General features: G+C 40.5%; 1 pseudogene; it reads right to left on the reverse strand.

Annotated features, from left to right (window-relative positions):
- The window catches only part of LOC102822845, a 152,507-nt pseudogene that overhangs the window by 1,211 nt on the left and 133,214 nt on the right, over nucleotides 1-18,082 (reverse strand).

Below are 18,082 nucleotides of genomic sequence, written 5' to 3' on the forward strand. Positions count from 1 at the left end.
CAGGTTCATTCAACGCAATTTTATCTTCTGTTCTCTATACCAAACACAATGGTCCTATTTCATGCCTCAAATGCAGCATGCTCTTTCTACCTCATGCCTTTTGAACATCCTGTTCCTTTTGACTAAAACACTCTCTGCTCACTGAACTCATCATTTCCTCCTCAGTTTTCTGAACACAGAAGTCTAGTGGCTTAGATCACTTTCCCAGGGAAAGCACTCTTATTCATTGCTTAATGATTTTTATGTTTAAAGATTGGGAAGAATTTGTGAGGCTGCATTTTACATATTGAAAGCACATCTGTACAAAAATTATGCAGGGTTATTTAAAATAGCAAAATAAACAATGAACCACTCAAACACCTATGGACTTATGATTGTCTAAGTAAATTATATAATATTTTTTAAATGGACTGTTACACAGTCATTAAAATAATCATTGTGACACAGACAAACTACTTATTACCGAGTGGAAACAAAGGCAGAATAAAATGTAATGACTAAGGAAATATGTTAAAATGTCAACGGTGGCTTGGTTTAAAGGGTGGGACTTTGAACAGGTTTATTTTCTTTCCTTATGGTATTTATCTATTTATTTTACTTTTCTGTGTTTTGGTAATTTTCTCCGATATTCTAACATTTCTTTTATAATGATAAATCAACAACTGTATCTATACACCTTGTTGATTTATTAGTATAACAAGAGATATTAGAGTAGTGGATACTACTACTACACAGAAAAGTCAAACAAAACAAAACCCAACAACTATATCTATACACACTCATCTGTCAGTTTGTTGTATTGTGGTGGCTTTTACGTTGCTGTGATGCTGGAAGCTATGAAATACTGATGGTGTACAGGTTTTTAGCAGAGCTTCCAGACGAAGGCAGACCAGGAAAAAGGAGAGATGGATGACTGCTGAACGGTTAGTCACTGAAAACCTTATAAATATTAGAGGAACATTGTCAGATACAGTGCTGGAAGATAAGCCACTCAGGCTGGAAGGCACTCAAAATAGGAGTGAGAAAAGCTACCTCTTCAAAATAGAGTTGACCATTATGACATGGATGGAGAAAAGCTTTTGGAACTTTCGTTTGCTGATAAGCACAACTCAAAATGAGGAACAGCTACAAACATCCATAAATAATCAAAACAGGGAATGTATGATGAATGAACCTGGAAACTGTCAAAGATGAAATAGCATACATAAAGATCAATATCTTAGGCATTAGTGAGCAAAAAAATGGACTGGTATTGGCCATTTTCAATCAGAAAAATCACATGGTTTACTATGCCAGGAAAGTCAACTTGAAGAATAGCATAACATTCATCATCAAAAAGAACGTTTCAAGATCTATCTTGAAGTACAACAGATCAGATAAGCTAATATCCATATGCTTACAAGAAAGACCAGTTAATACCACTATTATTAAAATTTATGCCATTAAAGTCAGTGATGAAGAAATTGAAGAATACCACCAACTTCTTCAGCCTGAAATTGATCAAACATGCAATCAAGATATATTGGTAATGACTGGTGATTGAAACAAAGAGGCAGGGGTGTTGTTGTTGTTGTTAGGTGCCATCAAGTCGGTACCAACCAATAGCAACCCTATGCACAGCAGAACGAAATACTGCCCGATCCTGGGCCAACCTCACTATTGTTGCCACGCTTGAGTCCATCAATGTTGCCACTTGGCCAATCCATCTTGTTGGGAGATTTCCTCTTTTTCTCTGACCCTACACCTTACCGAACATGATATCCTTCTCCAGTGACTGTTTCCTCCTGACAATATGTCCGAAGTGTTAGTAGTTGAAAAATAGAGTGTTGGTGATTAAAATGATGCTGGAGAGCGCATGATGGAATTTTGCAACACCAATGCAAACATTCATTGCAAACATCTTTGTTAACATAAAAGACAACAATACACATGGACCTCACAAGATGGAATCAAATTGACTACATCTGTGGAAAGAGAGGGTGGAAAAGCTCAATATCATCAATCAAAACAAGGTCAGGGACAGACGGTGGAACAGACCAACAATTGCTCATATGCGAGTTCAGGTTGAAGCTGAACAAAATTGTAACAAGTCCACAAATGCCAAAATGTAACCTTAGATATATCCTACCTGAATTGAGAGACCATTTTAAGACTAGGATTTGATGCATTAGACACTGATGTCTGAAGACCAGAAGAGTTGTGGGATGACATCAAGAAAATCATACAGGAAGAAAGCAAAAATTCACTAAAAAGATAGGAAAGAAAGAAAAGACCAAAATGGTTGTCAGAAGAGACTCTGAAGGTAGGTTTTGAGCATAGAGAATCTAAAGTGGATGGAAAAAATGATGAAGTAAAACAGCTGAGCAGAAAATTTCAAAGGGAAACTCAAGAAGACAAAATTAAGAATTATAATGAAATGTGCAAAGATCTGGAGTCAGGAAATCAAAAGGGAAGAACATGTTCAGCATTTCCGAAGCTGAGGGAACTGAAGAAAAAATTCAACCCTCAACTTGCAATACTGAAGGATTCTAAGGACAAAATATTGAATGATGCAGAAAATAACAAAAGAAAATGGAAGGAATGTCAAAATGAAATGGTCAATGTTCAGCCATTTCAAGAGTTAGCATATGATCAAGAGTCAATGGTACTGAATGAAGAAGTCCAAGGTGCACTGAAGGCATTGATAAAGAATAAGACTCCAGGGATTGACGGACAAAAGATTGCAATCTTTCAAGAAACTAATGTGGCACTGGAGGTACTTACGCAGAAATCTGGAAGATAGACCTGGCCAACCAATGAAAAGAGATTTGTATTTGTGACCCAATGGAGTGCAGAAATCATCAAATAATATAGTGACTATCACATGCAAGTACAATTTTGCTGAAAATAATTAAAAAATGGTTGCAACAGTACATCAACAGGGAACTGCCAGAAATTCAAGCTGGATTCAGAAGAGGATGGGGAGTGAGGAAAATCATTGCTGATGTCAGATAATCTTAAATGCAGAGAATACCAGAAAGATGTTAATTTATGGTTTATTCACTATGCAAAGGCTTTCAATTGTGTGGATCATGACAAACTATGAATAATACTGAGATGAATGGGTACTCCATACCATTTAATTGTGCTCAAGAGGAATTTGCAAACAGATCAAGAAGCAATCGTTCAAACAGAACAAAGCGATACTGAATGGTTTAGAGTCAGGACAGGCGCGCACCAGGGTTGTATTCTTTCACCAAATTTATCCAATCTATAATGCTAAACAAATAATCCAAGAAGCTGGATTTTGTGAAGAAGAATGTGGCATCAGGATTGGAGGAAGTCTCATTAACAACCTGCAATATGCAGCTGGTACAATCTTGCTTGCTGGATGTGAAAAGGACTTAAAATACTGTAGATTGCTCCTCAATGTAAAGAAAACAGAAATTTCACAACTGGGCCAGTAAATAACATCATGATAAGTGGGAGAAAGAAATGGAAATTTTCAAAGACTTCATTTTGCTTGGATCCACAATCAACACTTATGAAAGCAGCAATCAAGAAATCAAAAGATGTATTACATTAGGTAAATCTACGGCAAAAGACCTCTTTAAGGTGTTCAAGAGCAAAGGTATCAGTCTGGGGACTAAGGTGTGTCTGACCCAAATCATGATATTTTCAATGGTTTCATATGCATGTGAAAGTTGTACAATGAATCCTGTAGGCTGTAAAGAATCAATGCATTTGAATTATGATGTTGTGGAAAACATGCTAAAAGTACCACTGATGTCTGTCATCAGAACAAACAAATCTACCTTGGAAGTATTCTGTAGCCAGAATTCTTAGAAGTTAGGATGGTGAGACTGTGTCTCTTGCACTTCAGACATGCTATCAGGAGGGATCAGTGCTTTGAGAAGGACACCATGCTTGGTAAAGTGAAGGGTCAGTGAGAAAGAGGAAGACCTCCAAAGAGATGGACGGACACACTGACAGCAGCAGTAGGCTCAGGAGTAACAGCTGTGAGGATGGTACAGAACTGGGCAGTGACCCATTCTGTTGGGCCTAGGGTTGTTAAGAGTTGGAATTGACTCTAACAACACCTAACACAACACCTACCCACAACAACACCTAACAACAACAATCTACATATCACAATGTGCTATAATTATATATTTCCATAACTTTTCTTTTCCCCAGACTGTGAGCCTTCTGAAAGTTGTATCTTGGCCTAATCTGGGGTAAATATTCCGTAACAATTTGTCAAATAGATACAATGAATGGATTTGATCTGAAATTCTTATTTAACCAGGTTTGTCATATTATGGAGTTTCACCTCCCTGCTCATTATCAGAGCCTGGGCCATAAATCCTTAGCTTCTACTCTGCACGTTATTAGCAATATCAGCAAGGCTTTGAGCCTTCTAGTGAGCTAATCAGGAAGTCATGGAGGCCCTAGTGGTTCAAATGGTTAAGCGTGGGGCTACTAACCAAAAGGGTGGTGGCTTGAGCCCACTTGGAACCACCTTGGCAGAAAGATATGGTGATCTGTTTCTGAAAAAGTACAACCATTGAAAACCCTATGGGACACAGTTCTACTCTGAGCTGGAATTAGTTTGAGAATGATTGGTTTACACAGTATGTCTAAGTCCTCACTTTTGGTTAACTCCGAGTTTACCAATAGTGAGTAGACAGTCACAGAGCCACCTGTGAAAGTAGCATTACATCTGCCTGGGGACTCAGTTCAATGACAATTTAACTTGTCCAGAAAATTCACAAAAGCAGGCTCTTTACCACCCACTATGAATCATTACATTGTTTAATAAAAGGTATAATGACAGACTCCAAGATTTAAAAAAATAATAATCATGATTAATATAAATGGATTTACGGACAAAAATGAAAATAAAGAAGGCAACATCAGACCAAACAAAACTGAACATAACCTAGAAGCTCACTGTAGGATTGCCAAGAGTGATTCTCTCGATGAAGTCTGAGAGATGAGGCTCCAGGCGACATGGAGGAGTAGACCCCTATGATAAATCCTTTCCCATCTGGACTCTGGTTTTCTCAATCTCTTTCAATTGCCCAATTCCCTTATTTTGTTGCCCTCTCCTTTTCCATTCTTTAGTTTGACCAATCTCAACTCTCAAGAAAAGACTCAACATTGTCCCTGTACCAGTCAGTGATATGTCTTGGAGGCTTCTGTTCCTAGTGATCCTGTGGAGAATGACAGCTCTGAAGACAAGGTCCACTGATCCCATCACCCTGCACAGAGGGCAGGCCTGCCAGGGATTTTGTTTAACTCTCTATCTGGGATACAGGGCCAGAAGGATCAAGTTCTAAAAAGCGAGCTGATGAGGCTAGATTCATGGGCAAGCGCAGGTCTACAAAGAAGCAAATGCATAGAGTTACACCTCTGGTTTCCCGAGGTCTACCAGAACATTCCTGGGAAAAGCAAACTTGGCTATTTCTTGGAAAGTACTATTCCTAGATTAAGGTCTTCCTCCAATTTTTCTAAAATGAATTTTTTTTGACCGTATAAATCGTAAGTTGAAGTAAGCCTTCGGATGCTGGGGCTGATATCTAAGAAGAAAAAACCTCCAGAGCAAGGGTTGTTATTAGCTGTTCACGTGGCGATGGGGGTAACTGAGGAACCTGGATTTGGGGTGGAGATGCCACAGCTGAGTGTATCTAATGAAGAAAGCAATCAGGAGACTTTAAGTGACTCTTGGCATAAGAGCCAATCATTTTTTCTTTCCTTTTTGGGAGTGAAAACCCTGCTTGCTTGTTTTAATTGTAGTAGATATAGATGTTCGCCAGAAAAGGACATCATGTTTGGAGAAGCGGAAATGAGGGAAATTCTCCAAAAGATGATTGGCACAATGGGTACAGTGATGGGCTCAATATAAAGGCTGTGAGGATGGCATAGGACAGGGCAATGTGCCAGTCTGTCTTACATAAGGTTACTGTGAGTCAGTGCCAACTCCACAGCAACTAACAACATTTATATGTAATGAAACAGTCCACATTTCACCAATCTGCACGCATACAGTTCAGTGATATTAACGATATTCTTCATGTTATTCAAACCTCACCTTTATCTGTTCTTAAATGACACCGTCACCTGTAACAGAAATTCAGCATCCCACCCCTAGGGTCTTTATATACATTTCACACATGGCAGGTTGCGAATTCTTCTGGAAACATGTCATTTGATATGAAAACTTAATGTCACTCTTGGTCTACCATTGACTGATCTTCTCAGCCAGGCATTCAAAGACTCCTCACAACTCACCTTGCTACCGTTAAGACTTTCCACACCATTTCTATCATTCCTAACACTTGCCAGACTAAAGCACACACTGTTCCATGTACATCCTTGAGGTTTTTCAACAACCATGAACTTTCTCACCCTCTTTGGTCCACTTGGATGACCCTTTGTCCCCACCGTGGCATATTTACATTCTATCAGTGAGCAAGGCTGAGGTACAAAACCACCTCTTTCACCTCATTCCTCTCAGTCAGAATTAATCTTTCCTTCTTTAAACTTTAACAACATTTCCTACTTTCAGAGTGACTGAGGTTCGTGCCTTATCTTTCTTACTAGTACCCAAATTCTGATGGCAGAATTTGTGTCTCATCTGTCTTTGTAGCTGCTACCCCAGAGCTCCATTAACATGTGACCTAATGGGGAAGTACATGAATGAATTTCTCACCTGCAACTTGGCAGTGGATGGTCACATTCGCTCCCTGCACTGTTCTCACGGAGCTTCCTATGTCAACTGTAATTGCCGACTCCTCCAAGTTAACCACAGTCAATCTTGAGGTCTTCATGAGCGGCTTTCCTGAAGATGAAACGGAATGGAAGATTTCACTAGACAGTGACTGTGGGCGGATCAAGAATAAATGGGTGTGGTCTGTTGGATCAGCACAAGGCCGACAGTTCAAACCCATCAGCTACTCTTGGAAATTCTATACAGTGCCGCTATGAGTTGGAACTGATTCGATAGCGTATGACAATAACAATACTTAGACTGCACTTAATTGTATTTTTCTTTGAAACACTTGAAATAATATAAAAATCAACCAATCTACCTATCAGAGAACTGTCAAAATTAAGTAAAATGATTAAACAATATGAGGTTGTTTGTTATGAAGTGCTGTTGAGTTGGTTCTAATCCATAGCAACCCTGTATAGGGTTTCTGAGGGGCAGCGTGGTGAGTTTGAACTGCTGACCTTGTGGTTCAAACCAACTTTGCAGTCCAACACATTAACCCACAGCACTACATCAGGACTCTAATCTGAAGTTACAGGATGCTATATAACAAGTTGGGATGCTTTGCACATTTTATCATAAATTAACAAATGATCATGCACATAACATTTTTAAGGGCTAACTTTTTAAAATGAAACTTTTTTTATTTTGAGGTAGTTATAAAAGCACACATAATTGTAAAAAACAATATGTAGTAATCCCGTGTATCCCTTAGCCATTTCCCCCTGATAACACCTTGTAAAAACCAAAATACAGTATCATGACTAGGAGACTGGCATTGATGAATCAAGATACAGACCATTTCCAGCACCATAAAGATCCTGCATATGGCCCCATGCCCTCCTTAGCCCCTTAGAAACTATTCATCTGTTCTCCATGTTTATAATTTTGTCATTTCAAGAATGTGATATAAATGTTATTGTATTTCAGCTTTTGTGGTTGACTTTGTTATTGTTTGCTCAGATAATTCTCTGGAGGTTGCTTCTGGTCTCCCATGGTCCCTGGTTGCGTGTATCAATAGTAAATTCTTTTTTATCATGAAGTATTATTCCTTAAATTGAACCATAAGAACAACAACAACGTGGTATCAGGATAAGAGAAAGACTCTTTAACAACAGTCTTGGTGGGGCGCTGTAGGACTGCCAACCACTAAGATGATGTTTCAAATCCACCAACTGCTCACTGTAATCCCTATACAGGTTCGCTATGCATCAAAACTGACGCGACAGCACTTTGAAGATCAAAGACTACATATGACCTTCAGTACAGATTACATCTCAACATAAAAAAATTACCAAAAAACATCCTCACAACTGGACCCATAAACAACATCATGATACATGGAGAAAAGACTGAAGTTGTCAGGAATTTCCTTTTTTACATGGATCCACAATGAACACCCACAGAGCTGCAAAGAAATCAAATGACATACTGCACTAGGCAAATGAGCTGCAAAAGACATCTTTAAAGTGTTCAAAAGCAAAGGTATCACTTTGAGGACTAAGGTGCATCTGACCCAAGCCACAGTATTTTCAATCGCTTTATATGCATGTGAAATCTAGACAATGACTAAGGGAGACTTAAGAAAAATCCAGGCCTTCTAATTGTGGTGTTGCAAAGAATATTGAAAGCACTGTGAACTACCAGAGGAACAAACAGATCTGCCGTGGAAAGAAAACAGCCAGAAGTTCCTTAGAATTAAGGATGGTGAGACTTCATCTCACAAACTTTGGACATGTTATCAAGAGGTACCTGTCCCTGGAGAAGGACATCATACTTGGTAAAATAGAGGGTCAACGAAAAAGAGGAAGACCCTCCAATGAGATAGAGTGGCACAGTGGCTGCAACACTGGGTTCAAACATAATAATTATGAATATAGTGAAAGACTAGGAAGTATTTCTTTCTGTTGTACATAGGGTTGCTAGGAGTTAGAACCGACTCCACTGTACCTAACACTACCATTGTATGGATGAACTACAGTTTATTTAACCATTCATCTGATTAAGGACATTTGGATTGTTACCACTTTGACTATTATAAATAAACCTACAATAAACATTCACGTGTAGTCTTTTGCATAAAAATACTTGATAAGTTTCCACTTCTTGGAATAAATGCCTAGGAATGATATTGCTAGGTCATATGGCAATTACATATTTGGTTTTAAAAGAAACTGCCAATCCTGGTGGAGACCTGGTTGGCCAGCAGTGTGGCAAGACCTGGTGACTCTTGGGCCCAGAGTTAGTGACATAACCACAGGGGACTAGAGTGGAGAGTGAAGTGTCCAGCTGATAAGAGAGGGCAGACGCATAAGAATACCCACTTGACCTGGCTTCAATGACTGGATGATCAGAGCTCAACTAGAAGAAGAAAGAAGAGGAAAAAAAAAGTAATCTGATACAATTTGATGAACTTGACCTACACCCATGGATGCAGTAGCTCAAAAGAGGGAAAAAATCTTTACAGCGAGGATCATTCCCACCCCCTCCATACACAGAGTAGACAGGGATGGCCAACGTGGACATTGGCTACCCAAAATGGGGGAGGGGGGGCTACAAAGGCAAGAAATGACTGGCTTACAAGCTTTCAAGAGGGAGTCTAGATCCAGAGGGTGTGGTCACAGACCTTCAAATTCAAAGTATCCCTCTTTCTTCTCCCCTTTGTGCAGTCTGCTTTGTTGTTGTTGTTATGTGCTATGGAGTTGGTTCTAACGTATAGTGACCCTATATAGGGTTTCTGATGCTTTTTAAATCTCTGCATGAACAGAAAGTCACATTTTTCTCCTATGGAGTGGCTGGTGGGCTCAAAACGCCTACCTTGTGGTTCATAGTCCAGTGCTTCTCCTATGGAGGCATTGCGCTCTCTTAACTGATTGCTAGCACAGATATTTAAGCAAATTAGAACCATGCTTAAGGACAGAAACTTGAGTAAGGTTCTGAGTTGTTCACTTTTGAGGAGGTGCATACACTCTCCACATCAATATTGACTGATTAGGGACCTGTTGTCTATCTAAGACCTTCTAATGAGATCCCTTCCATAGCAGTTGGGAGTAGTAACAGGGCACCATCTAGTTCTTCCAGTCTTTGAATCATGGACACTGATATTCCATTAGTCTACTGGACTAATTGTTTCCAAGCTACTTCAATTTTTATCACCCTTCTTTCCAGTTAAGGAGAGACAAATAGTTGCACCTTAAATGGCCACTCATAAATACACTTTTAAAGGAGATAATTCTTCTAAAACCTGAATTCAGTCATCCAACTTCTCTGCTTAAATTGTCCAGTGTTTTTTCAGTGTTTAGTACAACAAAATACCAAGCTCCTTTTTGTGATTAACCATCTCCTACATGTTCTGGTCTAGCAGTCTACTTCTCCTACCTCAATGAGAGCACACACTCCCATCAATCACTGTGGATTCCTTTTCATTCCTTCAACACCTCAGCACATTTACACTGGCTGCTCCTATTCCTTGGCATCATCCATAGATTTCTGCATGACTACCTTGTCATTCACATCCTCATGCAAAGTATCATCTCTTAGTGAGCCTTAGAGTACTGGTGTGGCACTGTGGGCTAATGCACTGGACTGCAAGGTCGGTGTGAACAGCAAGGTCAGTGGTTCAAACTCACCAGTCCCTCCTTGGAAACCCTATACTGGCACTTGACAACGAGAGCCTTAGTGGTGCAGCGAGTTAAAGTCTTGAGTTGCTAATGGTGAGGTCGGTGATCCAACCAGCCACTCTGCATGTGAAAGGCTACCAGCTCCTGTAAAGGCCTGTTGTTGTTGTGTTGTTAGGTGCGATCAAGTCAGTCCTGACTCACAGTGATCCAACGCACATAAGAATGAAACATGGCCCCAACTTGTGTCATCCTCATAATTGTTATGCTTGACTCTATTGTGACTGTCACTGTATTAAATCCAGCTGCTCTTCTTTTTTTGCTGAACCTCCACTTTACCAAGCATGATGTCCCTCTCTAGGGTCTCATCCTTCTGACAAGATGTCCAAAGAACGAGAGACTTACCATCCTCACTTCTTAGGAGCATTCTGGTTGTACTTCTCCAAGATAAATTTGCTTGTTCTTCTGGCAGTCCGTTCTTCACCAACACCATAATTCAAATGCATCGATTATTCTCCGGTCTTCCTTATTCACTGTCAATTTTCACATGCATATGAAGGCATTGAAAATTTCATGGCTTGGATCAGGTGCACGTTAGTCCTCAAACTGACATCTTTGCTCTTGAACACTTTAAAGAAGTCTTGTGCAGCAGATCTGCCTAATGTATTATGCTGCTTGATTTTTTTTTTTTTAATGGAAACATTTACTTTAAGCACAAAGGAAGCAGGGGCTTAACTGTAGTAGTGGTGGGGGAGTGTGGGTACAGGTGGATGTGTGGGTGGGCACAGCTTCCTGGTCAGGGTTGCAGTGGGAGTTCCTGTCCCCCCAAAGACTACTCTAGATGTGAGTGAAACAGGACAGGGTGAAGATGTCAGAGAAAACTTGGATGGTGGAGTCACGCTTACACAAGGAGCACATACACACTTGTGTACACGCCTGAGTACCTGGTTACTTCATCATAAACATGCATAACTTCCCACACCAGCCTTACACGAGTGCACACACACTCATGGACCTCATGCCTGGCATACACAGCTGGAAGTGAACAGTGCCTAGGCATTAGGTGCCCTCCATGCTTGTCTGAGAGACAGCCCAGATCCTGGGACCCCCAGGCTCCAGGGGGACCTTCATCTCTTTCTAGAGCCTCAAGAAGCCCACATTATTTCTCCAGAAGTGAGGAGCAGGTCCAAGGATGCGGCCTGGTCTTGGGGATTGTGCAGAGTAGGGGGAAGGATGGGACATGTGGGAGTAAGAGGAGACTTGGTCATGCCACCAGGGTCTGGACTTTCCTTCTTAAGAGGGGCTGAGGGTGGGTAGGGAGCCAAGGTCCAGGGGTAAGAGGCAGTGGCACCATACTTATCATGCTAAGCAGGACCCCAAGGTTCAGCACAGGAAAGAGGACCCAAGGCCTGCTGCAGGCAGAAAATAGGGAACACTTCATGAACCTGCATGTCAGCTTCGTGCAGGGGCCATGCTAATCTTCTCTGTATTATTCCAGGTTTAGTCTATGTGATGCTGAAGGGAGCACCATTTGACTTCTTGACTGCTGTTAATTGTGGATCCAAGCAAATGATGTCTTTGACAGCTTCAGTCTTTTCTGTTTGTCATGATGTTATTATTTATGGATCCAGTTGTAAGTTTTTTTTTTTTTTTAATTTCTTTACATTGAGGTAGTGGTCTTTGATCTTCAGCAGTGAATATTTCAAATCCTCTTCACTTTCTGCAACAAGGTTGTGTCATTTGCATAGCTCAGGTTGTTAATGAGTCTTGCTTCAATCCTGATGCCATATTCTTCTTAATATAAGCTTCTTGGATTATTTTCTCAGCATAATATTGAGTAAGTATGCTGCAATAATAAAGCCCTGGCACACACCTTTCTTGATTTTAAGCTATTCAGTATCCACTTGTTCTATTCACCGTCTCTTGATCTATGTACATTTTCCTCATGAGCACAATTAATTGTTCTGGAATATCCATTCTTTGCAATGTTATTCATAGTTTGTTAAGATCTTCACAGTTGAATGCCTTAGTATAATCAATAAAGCAAAAGTGAACACCTGTCTGATAGTCTCTGCATTTAGCCAAGATCCATGTAATGTCAGCAATGATGTCCCTCATTCTACATCCTCTTCTGAATTCAGTTTGAAATTCTGGCAGCTTCCTGTCAATGACTGCTGTAACAATTTTTGAAAAATCTTCAGTAAAATTTTACTTGCATGTGATATTAATGATACTGTTTGATGATTTCCATGTTCCTTTGGGTTGTCTTTTTTGAATGGGCACAAATATCGATCTCACTCAATCAGCTGGCTAGATAGTTGCCTTTCAAATGCTTGGCATAGATGAGTTAGGGTCTCCAGAGCTGCATCTGTTTATTGAAACGTTCCAGTTTATATTCCATCAATTCCTGGAGATTTGTTCTTTGCCAATGTCTTCAGTGTAGCTTTGATTTCTTTCTTCAATATCATCACTTCTTGATCATATGCTATTTCTTCAAATAGTTGAGTATTGACCAATATTAGTTGCTACAGCGACTTCTGGTTTTCAATCATTAGTGTCTAATGCATCAAATCTGTTTTTGAGACAATGTCTAAATTCAGGTGTGATATACTCAAGGTCGGAATCCTGGTGAAGTGCTGTGGGTTAATGCACTGGACTGCAAAGTAGGTTTGAATAGCAAGTTCAGCAGCTCAAACACACCAGCTGCTCCTCAGAAACCCTATACATAGTTGCTATGGGTTGGAAATGACTCAAAGACACCTAATACAACATACTCAAGGTCATATTTTGGTTCTCATGGACTTGGTTTAATTTTTTTCAGCACCAATCTGAACTTTCATATGAGCACTTGATGATCTGCTCCACAGTTCGTCCCTGGCCTTGTTCTGACTTTTGATTATATTGAACTTTCCCACAGATGTAGACAAATTTGATTCTTGTGTATTCATTCTGGCGAGGTCCAGGTGCCTTTTATGTTGTTGAAAAGGACTTGCAAAATTCTATCATGTGACCCTCAGCATCATTTCTATGACCAAGGTTCTATCTTCCAACTACTGATATTTCTTCTTTGTTTCATATTCCAGTCACCATAATTACCAATACATCCTGCTTGTGTGTTTGATCAATTTCACACTGAAGTTTTTAGTGGTGGTTGTAAAGTGCCACTGATTATGACTTTTAGTGATCCTGAACCAGTGATCTTGTGGTTAGCAGTCCAGTCTTTATCCTACAGCTACACACTAGGATTCTGAAGCAGTCATAATTCTTCAATTTCATCATCACTGGCTTTAGTGGTTGGTATATAAATTTGAATAACAGTGGTATCAGCTGGTGTTCCTTGTAGGTTTGGTGTATAGATATTATCCTATCACAAACAGCATTGTACTTCAAGATAGATTTTGAAATGTTCTTTTTGACAATGAATGTGACACCATTCTTCTTCAATTTGTTGTTCCTGGCATAGTAAACTATATGACTGTCGGATTCAAAATGACTAATTTCAGTCAATTTCAGTTCACTGGCGCTTGGGATATTGAATTTATGTGTTCCATTTCATTTTGACAACTTCAAATTTTCCTGGATTCATACTTCGTACATTCCATGTTCTGCTTATAAATGGATGGTTGCAGCCATTTCTTCTCATTTTGAGTTGTGACCTAGTACAAATGCAGGTCCCGAAACCTTTACTCCATTCACGTACTTAAGGTCAATTCTACTTAGAGGATGCAACTTTTCCCACTGATATTTTGAATGCTTTCCAACCTGAGGGACACTATATCTGACAATGTTCTGTTGCCATTCATAAACTCAGAGGTGGTCTGCCTCTCCTTCATCTAGTCTGCTTTAGTCTGGACGCTCTGCTGAAACCAATCCATGATGGGTGAACCTCCGGGCATTTAAAATACTGGTGGCATAGTTTCCAGCATCACAGCAACACACAAGCCACCACAGTATGACAAAATGACAGACAACTGGTGGAGCAAAATTTTACACTTTCAGAAACCCTATGGAATAGTTCTACTTGATTCTATAGGGTTGCTGTGAGTTGGAACTGACTCGATGGCAGTGAGTTGTAGCAGGACCTTGATGGCACAGTGGTTAAGAGGCCAGCTGCTAATCAAACAGTACTTTTAATCCACAAACTCTGTGGGAGAAAGGAGAGCAGTCGGTTTCCAAATGATGGACAATTTTGGAAACCCTACAGGGAAGTTCTGCTCTGTACTAGAGCAATCACTATGAGTCAAAACTGACTGGACAACAAAGGAGGCTTTTTTTTGGGGTGGTGGTGGAACAGAACCTTTCCTAACCACCCCACTCATGATTCCCTTACACTCCTGCCAGACATCTGTATCTCAATGTCAGCTTGATTCTTGTCATAACCACTTACTGTTGTTAGGTGCTGTCCAGTCAGGTCTGAGTTCTAGTGACCCCTGTATAGGGTTTCCGAGGAGTGGCTGGTGAACTTGAAGCACCGGCCGGCCATGTGGTTCAAACTGACCTTGCAATCCAGCACATTAACCTGCAACATCATACCAGGACTCCCATAAGCACTGGTTGGTTGATTATGTGCCGTGTAGTTGGTTCTGACTCATAGCGACCCTGTATAGGGTTTCCGAGTCTGTAAATCTTTATGGGAGCAAAAATCCTCATCTTTCTCCTGCAAAACAGCTGGCAGTTTCAAACTGCTGACCTTGAGGTTAGCAACCCAAAAGGTAACCACTATGTTACCAGAGTTCCTTCCCATAAGCACTAGAACTTCTGAAATATATTTTATTTTTTCTACCATGGAATCTCCAAAACAGAGATGTTTCTTTTGTTTTGTTCTTTACTCCTAGCACCTAGTGGTCCCAGCACATAGTAGTTTCTCAATCCAAAACAAAACACAACAAAATAAACCTGCTGTTGGTTCTAACTCTTGATGATCCCATGTACTCTAGCGGTAGACCTACTCCTAAGGTTTTCTTTACGGAAGCCATGTGTCTGGTCTTTCTCTCCACAGTGTTGCTGGGTGGATCTGAATGGCCAGCCTTTAGGTTAGTGGTCCAGTTCACACTGTGCCACCAAGGTCCTGGTCAGTGTGTGTGGTGTGTTATTGTCTAGATTTGTTGCTATTTGCACCATAACTCTGAGAGCAAGCAACTCTGAGATCCATTTTTCTCAGACAAGAAACTTAGGCTCAGAAATGTTTCATGATTTGCCCAAGGCCACAAAACTAACAAGTAGCAGGGTTGAATATGGTTCCAGATCTTTGAGCTAAAGCCCAGTGCTTAAGACCAGAGGGTCCCAAATCCTTGTCTGTAGACTGGCTGCCCCTGAACTTCCAGGGCACTTGTTAAAGACCAATCTGTCCTGCTCTAAAACAATAGCTGCCTCTCTGTGCTATAAAAACGGTGCCAATGGGGATAGGTGGTTAGGGAGCAGAGGGTTTCAGACTCACAATTACCAAGTTATTTTTCCTACAGGAATTTTAATAATAAAGGTGGTTTATGGTTGCAAGTGCATAGCTATTAAATTCAAATATCAATGAATTAAATCCAGCCCTTAATTAATTACACTGAGCATTTACTCAAAAGTAATGATCCATTTCTTCCTCTCAGTCACTAAGGGCACTGTTGTTAGCATAGAGTACTTCTTAATGTTATTGCATTTAAGATTCACTGTTAAGACACAAAGTTATCCAAATATTTAGAACTCATAGAAATTTATAATCAAAACAATGTTTCTTAATCATTCGACCCTCTTACATATATGAGAGAAATGCTTGTATGTATTTTGACTCCACTCCAAATCTAGTCAATCTGAACCACAGGTAATAAGGGGCTGTCATCTCTGTGTCTAACAAGCTCCTCGGTGGTTCAGAGAAGCAGCCAGGGACTATAATCGGTGCATTGTATTTTTTTAAGGCGCTCCTTTTACTGGGTTGTCTCATTTCTGGGGAGAGTTGTGGAGTTTGGAGAGGCCAGTAGTTTCCTGTTAGAATTTTCAAAATTGGAGCTTTGACTGTAATTTTAAAAAGCAGTACAACCTAAAATCCATCACCTGGGTGAATAACTGAGCACTGCCATGTGACTCCAGCCCCCATGTCTGTGTACATGTTTACAACTGATAACAGAGTGGGCCAAAAATGGTCAATGATGCATGTCTTCTAAGAGAATATGCAAAAAGAATATGTTGCATGCAGCAATAATAAAGACTTTCCACTGGGCAAAATAGGAAACAAAGTGCAAAGAGGGCTAAGCCATCTCCACAGCAGCTGTTGAGTCTCCACAGTACCGAGCATGTGCATGCTACAGGCAGGCATGGAGTTTCAGCCCATCAGCAGCAGATGCGATCAGTGTTTATAGGTAAGACTATACTTTATATGTAAACTTGTGTTATAGTTGAATGAAATCTACAAGTAGAAAGAGATTATCCTTAGTTTTATATCTATAATACTGATGAAAAACAAGAAAAATAAATAAATGTAAAGTAAGACAAGCTTTTTAGTTTTTCAGACCTAATGTGGCACTGTGAGTCCTGATGTGGCACTGTGGGTTAATGCACCTGACTGCAAAGCCTGTTTGAACCACAAGGTCCACGGTTCAAGCTCACCAGCTGCTCCTTGGAAACTCTATACAGGGTTGCTATGGGTCAGAACTGACTTGACAACACTTAACAACAAATGATGAAGGATCAAGTCTCCCAAAGAGAGGCAGATGCTGTAAAGGAAGTGTTATGGGAATCCCTTTTGTACGGTTCTTTCAGCCTTCATCATATCTTTTGAGGATGATGGTTTCTATAAGAAGTAATATATAATAAGGGAAATGGAGCCTAGCTGGTAAGCTTATTCCTAAAAGTGTGAACCTGAAGTATGATCTAGAATGTGTGTGTCAGTATCGGGTGTGAAGATAGCTGGGAAGAAAGTTCTCCTTTGTGATGCTTTTATAGCAGAAGTACTCAGCAATGGCAGCCCCTGGTGACACAGATGGTTCTGTTGTCAAAGGCACCCAAAGGTGCCTCGGAAGACAGGCCTAGCAATCCGCTTCTGAAAGGTCACAGCCTTGGAAACCAGTTATGCTTTGCACACACAGGGTCACTATAACTTGGAACAGACGCAAGGACAACAAGCAACAATGGCAGAAGCTCAGCATTCCAGGCACTGTCCTGAGCTTAAGGACGAGAACTGGGAAACAGGTCGGGACAGATGAGCAGCCACAGGAGCAAACACTGAGAGTGCGTCGAAGCTCTGGCTCACACCTTTTCCCCTCTCGTGAAACTCTGGGTAAAATCAAAACCCAGTGGGAAATCAACTGAAAATAGGTGCCTGAAAAATATCTTTGGCCCAGTAGAAAGGTGATTGAGAGAGGAGACAGGAGATGAAAAGTTTTTTTTTTTTTTGATTGAAACCAGGAGCAGAAAGCATTTAATGTAACTTTTTCTCAGGGCTGGATTCCAGACTTCTGCAAACAGGAACTTTGTTTTCAGCATGCCTGATATTTTAGAAGCCACAGGAGAGGCTGTCTTGCTACTAACCAAACCCCTTTCTCATTGGGCACACAGCTAGATCATTTCCCAGCCACATGTGGGCAGGGGACTGAGTTCTGGCGGATGGAACCAGAGCAGAAGTGAAGTGTACCACTACTTTTTGGTCTAACCCACAAAAACCCTCTTGTGCAAGTCAGTGTTTGAGACCATATATAAGAAATAAGTTATTTTATTTTAGCCATCACCT

Source organism: Chrysochloris asiatica, unplaced genomic scaffold, assembly GCF_000296735.1.
Source record: "Chrysochloris asiatica unplaced genomic scaffold, ChrAsi1.0 scaffold00065, whole genome shotgun sequence".
NCBI classification, from domain to species: Eukaryota; Metazoa; Chordata; class Mammalia; order Afrosoricida; family Chrysochloridae; genus Chrysochloris; species Chrysochloris asiatica.